The 9,854-nt window shown below is 38.0% G+C and overlaps 1 long non-coding RNA gene across 1 annotated transcript; it reads right to left on the bottom strand.

Annotated features, from left to right (window-relative positions):
• Positions 1-539: 539 nt before the first annotated feature.
• Positions 540-8,797, bottom strand: LOC109220277. Its single transcript, XR_002067059.1, has 2 exons — positions 8,192-8,797; positions 540-1,262 (listed from the first exon to the last, which is right to left on the bottom strand). It is a non-coding gene; the product is annotated as an uncharacterized LOC109220277 (long non-coding RNA).
• Between the last annotated feature and the right edge of the window lie 1,057 nt (positions 8,798-9,854).

Raw genomic sequence — 9,854 nt, 5'->3', positions numbered from 1 at the left:
GGGTGGAGGCACATTGTCTTATTAAACATAGCCTTGGCGATTTGTTGTGGAGCTTGAGGCATTTCATCAAGTTGCTCTTCTTGGCCGTCCACCTCTCCCAATGGCATGTTTCCAAGTTCGATGTTCTCCATTAGGTACCTACGATCACTTCAACAAATTAAAATCTCAAAAGTAAAAGAATATATTCCAAAAAACAAACTCAAGTATATAGCTAACACCGTAAAAACTCCCCGTCAATGGTGCCAAAAATTGATCACGTCCAAACACACTCTTTAATAAGTTGGAAGCGGTCGTTGCAATTATAATACCCAACTTGAGTCGGGATCAAATTTCTCAGGGAGTTTATAATCGGTATTAAGGTAAATACTTGATGAAAGAACATGAAATAGCTAAATTGTATTTCCAAACAAGAGGGATGATTGTTATCTAATTTTAACACTAGGTTCCTCTCTCTCAAGTAAGAACTAAGTCAAATAGGCATGATCAATATTTAAAACCATTAATTCTAGATAAAAAAACATAAACAAGGCTAAATAATAAATACCTAATCATAAAGAAGCATTATTCTTAACAACCCATAAGTTTTACACTGACTCAACCCTAGATAAAACCTAGCTACTCATGCTAGAAGACATAGAAAACACAATAGAAGAAGCAATTAAAGACATAAACTACAATTAAAAGATAAAAGTAATGGGTCTTCTCCAATTTTGATCATAACTTTCCCAAAAGGTTAAAATATAACTACTACAGCTGCTAGGAAGACAAAAGCTGCCCCAGAAAAGTATTTCTTGTCTATTTATAGTATTCAGAAATTCACTGATAAAAATGTCCTTCGGGAGGTTCTGCAGCCGCACAATTTCATATGCGGACCGCACTTTTCTTCTTCTCTTGAAATAGGAGGAACTTTGCGGTGGTAAAATTATCTCTCTAGCTGCACTTCCGCTTCTGCAGCCGCACAATTTGGTTGCGGATCGCATTTTCAAGAGGCTTCACACTTGGTCTTTTGCACCTTCTCTGATCTTGTCAAACTTTGTCAGTGCGACCAGCTTTTGCGATCGCACAATTTGGTGTGAGGACCGCGCTTCTACAAAATTCGTTAGAGGCTTCAAGGCTTCATCTGCGGTCCGCATGATCATCTGCGGTCGAAGAATTACTTTTGCGGACCGCACTTCTGCTTGTATTTCTCCTTTTCGCCTTTTTGAGCTGGAATACTTCTTTTTTAATTAGATTTCTTCATTGAGCTCCAATCCTCCAAATTCCTACAATTCACACAATTTAATTATATTTGGGAAAAAATTCATTACTTTCAGACTAAAAATAAAGCAAGAAGGTACTAACAAGTGGTTAAAATCTACACTTATCAACATCCCCCCTAGGCTATAAATTGTTATACCCAATGTTTTCGTACGTGAAAGTACACCATAAGTAAATTTATGTAAGCTCGGAAATGAGATGTTACATTCCGCATTTTCGTACGTTAAAATTTCGTCGTAAGTTAATTGACGTAGACTCGAACAAGATTATTTTGAGGATATAAGTATTATGCTATTTCAAATAAATGATAAGTAAATTCATGAAGGTGAGAGGGTAAGCGAATCGAAGAAAATGAGTTTCGTCAAAGTTTGACAATTTGGGATAAAATACGGTCCTAGCCATAATACCCGATATTTATGGACTAGTGCCATACAAGGTATCACATGACCATGATAATAAGGTGTATAAAGTGTGTTAAAAGTAAGTAGTATTTTAAGTAATTTGAGATAATTCTTAATTAAATTGGTAAGGGATTAATTGTTGATTTTAGTGGGACATTAGCCAATTAATTAGAGATTACTAGGTAAATCTGTGGTGAAAACAACCTCCAACGTGGCAGCAAGAAACCACCCGAACAATGACTCTTGGTTAAGTGTATAGGTGGCACATTTGGCGTATTTTTCTAGCTAACTCATCACCTAAGTGGGGCCCACACCCACTAAGGTAAAAGACATCTAAAAATTCAAAGAGTGAAATATCCAATCTTCATAGCAAAGCAAAATGCTTCAGCAAACTCATACAAAGTGTTAGCAACGTAATTTGCTACAAAATTCATACAAGACTACTTAGCAACGTGAGAATTGCGATTTTAAGGGAGTACGGTGCAATCTTTCTCAAGAATATCATACGGATTTTTTCCTACTTCGATCCGCCGTTACGTGATTTGTCGCAATTGACGTGTGTTAGAGGGATTTTCAAGAGAAACGGCTCAGGGATGTTAAGGCTATCCCTTCTTTCCTTTTGGCATGATCCAGACGATACAAACGCAACGAGCAAATGCACAACTTTCATAAATGACTCTATTCATAGAAATACTAGAGGTGCCTATGTTATTGATTTCCCATGTGTCTTAATATCTTCTGTTCATGGGTCTCAGAAAAATACGTAGTTGATAAAATTTATCCAAAGGCATATTGATCTTATGACATTCTAGGAAAATTTTATTAACGTACTTCTTATGCATTTCATTCATTTATACACGTACATTGACCCATGACCAGATGGCATTATATACGCGTATATTATATGTATATATGGGATATGGGAAAAGGTTACAGCGTTATATAAGTACCACCACCTGATCAGCTGGTATACGTTGATGATTTTGCCCACAGTGGCCGAGATGATATGATGGGATGCCCTCAGAGGCTTGATGATGTTATGTACATATATACCTATGCATGGTATGACATTTATACGCATATGCATGACATTTTAAATATTAAAAGATTCACAAAGCTAATTAGACTTACATGTCGAGTCTTTTACTCCATGTTTCTCTCATGACTTTTATTTACTGATTTTCATTCCTTACATACTCGGTACATTATTTGTACTGATGTCCCTTTTGCCTGGGGACGTTGTGTTTCATGCCCGCAGGTCCGATAGACAAGTTGAGAGTCCTCCAAGTAGGCTATCAGCTCAGCGGAAGATGTTGGTGCGCTCCATTTGCTCCGGAGTTGCTTATTTGGTCAGTATGATTTGGATGTGTATTGGTTAGTATGGTGGGGCCCTGTCCCGACCTTTATGGTATTGATCTACTCTTAGAGGCTTGTAGAAATATGTCATGTATATGAAAGATTGGGTGGCCTTGTCGGCCTATGTTCAGTGTATGAGTGAGCATTTTGGCCTTATAGGCCCGTATGCAATATATATAAGTTTGTATTACATGTTGGGTCCTCCTATTTCTAGTGTTCCCTCATGTTTCATTCTAGTTATCTCACAGTACCGTTTCCGTTTCATTTACCTGTGATAGCATAATACGAAAGATACGTTACGTTGGTACTCGGGAGTAAGGTATCGGGTGCCCGTCGCAGCCCATCAGTTTGGGTCGTGACAAAAGTGGTATCAGAGCAGTTCTGTCCTAGGGAGTCTACAAGCCGTGTCTACTAGAGTCTTATTTATGGGTGTGTTGTGCACCACACTTATAAGCAGGAGGCTACAGGGCATTTAGGACTGTCACTCTTTCTTCTTACTCAAGATCGTGTGGTAGAGCTTACTTGTAAGAATTCAAACTCCTAAATTCTATTTTATTCGTAATAAGACAATACCTACATCCAAAAGACAGTTGGTAAGAGATTGCATGTGGTTGTGGAAGAGTTGAGTTAGAGGAACTCGATATTGCATCATTCTTATAATGGATAAATGTGAGGTCTTCAGCAGAACATGTGTGTACTAAGACGTGTACTTGTTAAGGAGCCCTACGGAATGAATATCTATCCACCCATATGGTAAAAAGCATCGAGAGAATCAGAAGGTACAAGTTTCAACAAGTAGAAGCAAGGTGAAGAAGGGTAAGAGGTACCTAGTTAGTGAAGATGATCATTATCTACAATTCAGGAAAAGAGATATAAGCATTTTGAGTTACCTTCGACAGTAATAGAGGTATGTACAATTGGTCACACCCATTTCAGTTATGCCCTATGGGGGCTAACAGGTATAGTTTAAGAGACGGACGGGATATCAGGATCCGGCTGGGGTTAGAGTACCCAAAATGGTGAATGGATTGTTTGTGTTGACATTTCTGAAGGATATTGAAAATGTGCCAATAGATCTCCTTGTGAGACACCCAGATGGTGCACTCTACAATAGTACAGCTAGATATGAATACTAGAGTGTTCAAAAAAATTTTACAAAGACAGGCACTGGAATCCTGGAAAGGATAAATATTACCTTAGTGTGGCTCCCGTCCCTAGTAGAGAGAGAATGTTGGGAAACCAGAAGAGCCAGTGGATGGAACAAGGGGAGCTAAAGCAAAAAAATGCCTTGTTGAAGTTTTCAGAATAAAGTGATAGATAGAAATGTTAGCAGGGAAATAACAAGAGAGTTAATGAAGCATTATGAGTAAGATGTGATACATGGATGACAACGGTAGATAAAAAAATGACAGCATTACAGAGTCTATAGTTAAGGGAAGGAAAAGATGAGAGGTGACAGGCCTTGAGACAACAAAAGAGTATAGGCGATAAAGTCATATTCTCATTTCGAGAAATAAGCTCGTGACTCTAACGTGATTACCAGAAGAAAAAGTTAGACCCCAGAGTATTAGAAATTAGTATGTGCTGGTGAACAAGTTAACCTAAACAAGAATTAGGGACTGAGTGATTTGATAATAGTCGGCATCATGAGAACTTCAGATTGCGTTCTGGCAATAATAGAATGGACGACAGAAGAATATTCATGAGAAATTCAGAGAATGGTCATTCAGGAAAACGCTTCCCTAGAGCAAGCAATGTGAGCAAAGTTATGCTTAAGGGACTGTGTGTGCTAGTTGAACTAGGTGTCTCCCCCGTGAGTAAGGAATTTTGTTATCCTTGGTACAGAAGGATTACTGCAAGGCGAGTAAGGGTCATTGATGATGTGAAAAGACGCCAAAGGTGAAGAGGTAAAACATCTATAGATAGATCGTCGTAGCTCTAACTCTTAGTATTCCCCTAAAGGGGGGGAATCTGGAGTGATGTGGCATTAAGTCAGAATTAAGTGGTTCTAGTAACTATGGGATAGTAAAGGAAGAACGCGATAAAACTGAGAAAGGGATGAGATTGCTCTTATCCAAATCCTACATATATGCTACGATTCCAGAACATTATGCAAGCTGACACCAAGGAGAGGAAGTAAGGGTTCCTACCCGAGATATTATTGATAAATAAGGATCCAGTGCAAGAGGTAAGTTAAGACAAAGGAAATAACCCAAGAAAGATTACGCGGAATATTGATGTGAGAATGGGCCAACGAGTAGTTAGTAGTTGATTCAGGAAGAGCCTAGTTATGGATAGACAAGAGGATACAGACAAATCAACAGATCATGCAAGATAAACATAGTAAACCCCAACATGGGGAATTCAGTCTCGCATAAATGACATCGTGACCCTTGAGAAATATTCAGATAGGAGTTGGGGTAGTTAAAGGTACCGTATGAGTGTTATGGAAACAAAAGAGAGTGCCACTAGGAAGACAGTCAAAATATCAGTTCAGAAGCAACCCTACAAGCACGAGGGCGTAGAGGTAAGTAACTACGGATAATTATAGGCGAGGAAGGACATAAAAAATTCTATCGGGAACACCATGTGATAAGCTCGCAGCTTTACAAGAGTTAGAGGGTCTTCCCTAAGTACTACAACGAAAGACTAGCTGAGGAAATAAGGGAGGAGGCTTCAACCTAAGCATAGTAACTTGAAGAAGAAATGGTCATGTAAAAATTGTCTCAGTACAACATTGTATGCACTTAATAAGAAAGTGGAACCTACCGTGGCTAATGAACGGGAAGTAAAATCAAAAGGTGATATTAAAGATCATATGGGTTGTATGTAATTCCAATATGTGTGGGCACTAAAATAAGCCATGTATTCATGCAACAAGTGGCACAACGACCAGGAAAAGTAATTGCTTACATTTAAAGAAAGTTGAGAAGGAACAAAAGGAATTATTCGATCAATGATTCAGAGCTAGTTATGTTATGAACGCACTTAAGATTTTGGAGTATTATCCATGTAGCTTTTATGTTGACAATTATACAGCCGTAGAAGACTCCGTTATAAGTTAAAAGAAAGAATTGAGTCCAGGTTATAGACAAAGGATTGAATTATTAGATGATTGTATCATGGATATTCCATAGCGTCCATGAAAGGCTAAAGTAATAACTAATACCATGATTCACAGAGCTATTCAGACTTACATGTCGAGTCTTTTACTCCATGTTTTTCTCACGACTTTTATTTACTAATTTTCATTCCTTACATACTCAGTACATTATTTGCACCGATGTCCCTTTTGCCTGCGGACGCTCCGTTTCATGCCCGCAGGTCCGATAAACAGGTTGAGACTCCTCCAAGTAGGCTATCAGCTTAGCGGAAGATGTTGGTGCGCTCCATTTGCTCCGGAGTTGCTTATTTGGTTAGTATGATTTGGACGTGTATTGACTAGTATGACGGGGCCCTGTCCCGGCCTTTATGGTATTGATCTACTCTTAGAGGCTTGTAGACATATGTCATGTATATGAAAGATTGTATGGCCTTGTCGGCCTATGTTCAGTGTACGAGTGATCTTTTGGCTTTATAGGCCCATATGTCATATGTATAAGTTTGTATTACATGTTGGGTCGTCCTATGTTGAGTGTTCCCTCATGTTTCATTCTAGTTATCTCACAGCAGTCTTTCCGTTTCATTTACCTATGATAGCATGATACGAAAGATACGTTTTGGTATTCGGTTGAGTAAGGTACCGGGTGCCCGTCGTGGCCCATCGGTTTAGGTCGTGACATAAATATCCTACTTTACTCATATGTAATAGATGAAATTCGAGTTGGGGCTATGCATAAAATGAGGAGGGAGAGAGTGACAAGGCCAGACAAAATTCTAGTAAAATTTTGGAAGTTCGCGAGCAGGATAGGCTTGAAATGGCTCACTAGTTTGTTTAACATTATTTTTAGGACAAAGAAGATGCCCGAATAATGGATATGAAGTACGATGATTTCGTTATACAAGAACATGGATGATATCCAAAATTACAATAACTATAGGGGTATCTGTCACACCTCCTTTTTCGCTACTACACCCCGTGAAGGGTATAATAAAAGGAGTTTTTCCAATTAAAGGACAATCGAAACGGGATTCATTTTATTAAAAGATTCAGAGTCGCCACTTGGGAGATTTATAGTGTCCCAAGTCACCGGTTTGAATCCCGAATCGAGGAAAGGGTTTGACTCTGTATTACAGTCGCGAACCAGAAATCTGAGTAAGGAATTCTGTTAACCCGGGAGAAGGTATTAGGCATTCCCGAGTTATGGGTTCTAGCACGGTCGCTCAACTGTTATATTTGGCTTAATTATCTGATTTAAAACATTTTGAACCTATGTGCATTTTAACTTCGAAACCGCTTTTATTTATTTTAAAGAAGCTTTAACGTCGTCTAAAACATGTCTTTAGACCGCGTCACATGAAATGCACCCGCAATCCGAAACACATTTTATTCAACGTTATTAAGATTTGGATTTGGGTCACATGAAATTCACACCCGAGTTTAGGAAGGTAAAATTATTAAAGCACGCGCCTAAAGCAACTAACGCGTTATTAGCTTTGCAGGAGGCTATGAAAATTTGCTAAATGGCACGTCCCGATTTCTAAAGCGTCAAAGTGATTAAGTGAGGGTCATGAGTTATGGAAGAATATCGAGGGAGAGGTAATGTGATTTAGTTGACATGATGATTTTTCTTTAGCATTTGCACCTCAATAATTCATTCCTAAAGCTTACTAATGTGACTGTGATAACGAATAAGACATAGGAAAATATTTTAAACTCATAATTCTTTTAACTTTTTGACCCAACAAATCAACTCTCCACTTCAAAATGAAATGGCCAGAATCCTTACTAGCCACAAATCCCTTAACATTAGAATATTATTGTTAAAATCCAAATACCTATTCTAATGAGACCTTTTAACATGAGAACAACATACAGTAACAGTTAAAACATTTTTCATACATAGTTGCATTAAGTAAAGTTCAAATAATAATAATGAAACAAGATCTCAACAACTCAAGCACCATAATTGAATCACTAAACTAAATACTCACTTCTAACAGAGACATCTCAAATAGTATATGACAAATAAGAGCAAGTGCGTGGCCTAATAAAAACAGTAGAGTAGAGGATGAACCTTTATTTGAGCAAGATCTTATTCAACAAAATAGTTGTTCAGCTAGTAGAAATGGAATGCGACAACACCACCAAAATTGCGAACAAAAACCTCGACCCGAGAACCCCGACATGGACCTCAACTTGATCTCGACCCGATCCAGCAACTTTAGCGATGGTGTTTGGAGGTGGAAGGCTAATTTTTAGGACTATTTTGCAGCCTGTAATTTTTTGGAGTTCATGGCTGGATTTTGCTGGGTTTAAAGGTGATTAATAATTGAGTTTGAGGCTGGATTTGAGATGTTCTGGAGCTGGTTTTGAGTGGTTTTTGCAGCTAAAAATTTGCTCATTTTGGTGGTTGTTCAGAGGTGTTGCAGCTGCGTTTTTGTGCGTAAAGGGAGGTGTTCTTGGTTAGAAAGATGAGAGCCCCAAAAATAGGGGTGTGGGTGAGTGCTTCACGAATTTGAGGATGAAGAATAGAGGTCCCTTTGTTTGTCCTCTCTTCTGTATGTGTTTGTGTGTATGGCTGATGGGTATTGGAGGAGGAGCTTCGTTCTTAGCTTATCAATTTCCAAGGTCTGCCGCTACTCTTTTCTTTGATAATAAACGGCGGATTCAATATTTTTTGGTCTCTAGGTGTGTTTTGGCATAGGTAGTATTATATAGGGTAGGGATTAGGTTAGGGGTATGGGCCTAGGAACTATGGGCTAGGGATTTTGGGCCAAAGACTAAAAAAATGGAATATAAGATTTATAAAAACGGGATAAACCAACCTAAAACTAATTCTTTCTTCTAAAATTATGTACAATTATAATATAAAAATATAAAACTAATTTTAATTAATTGAACTAAACTATAAAACATAAAACTATTTTTTTTTGTATTTTCAAGATTATAAAATAAAGATAGGGTACTATTTTTGTATTTTTTTTAGATTAAAAATGACTATAAAATATTAATAAACCTATTTTTTTGTAATTTTTCATTTTCTTATAATAAAATAAAGTAAAATAGTATAAATTAGTTGAAATGGCGATATTAGGCCTAAATTAAATATTTACATACTAAAATGGGTGAAATTTCGGGGAGGGTCAAAAGTCACATGTCTACAGTATCAAGTTGCTGAGCCACCCTATGAAAGTTTGGGAGATGGTGGTGGAAGCTAGGGTGAGGAGGAGTGTGACTATTTTTGAAAACCAGTTTGGATTTATACCGACTCGTTCAACTACGGAAGCTATCCATCTTGTAAAGAGATTGGTGGAGTAGTATAGGGAGAGGGATGGACTTGCATATAGTGTTCATTGATATAGAGAAAGCATACGACAAAGTTTCAAGGGAGGTTCTATAGAGATGTTTGGAGTCTAGAGGTATTCCTATAGCTTATACTAGGGTAATTAAGGACATGTATAATGGTGTTAAAACCTGAGTAAGGACAGTGGAAGAAATCTCGGACCACCTTTTAGTTGTGATGGGGTTGCACCAGGAGTCAGCTCTTAGCCCATTTTTAGTTTCCTTAGAGTTGGATATACTCACGCGTCACATTCAAGGGGAGGTACCATGATTCATGTTATTTGCAGATAATATTTTACTGATAGACGAGATGTGAGGCAGCATTAACGCGAGATTGGAGGTTTGGAGATAGACCCTAGAGACTAAAGATTTCAAGTTGAGTAGGACCAACATAG

The sequence above is a fragment of the Nicotiana attenuata genome, unplaced genomic scaffold, assembly GCF_001879085.1.
Source record: "Nicotiana attenuata strain UT unplaced genomic scaffold, NIATTr2, whole genome shotgun sequence".
In the NCBI taxonomy this organism is placed as follows: Eukaryota; Viridiplantae; Streptophyta; class Magnoliopsida; order Solanales; family Solanaceae; genus Nicotiana; species Nicotiana attenuata.
This window is presented reverse-complemented; position numbering and strand designations above follow the sequence as displayed.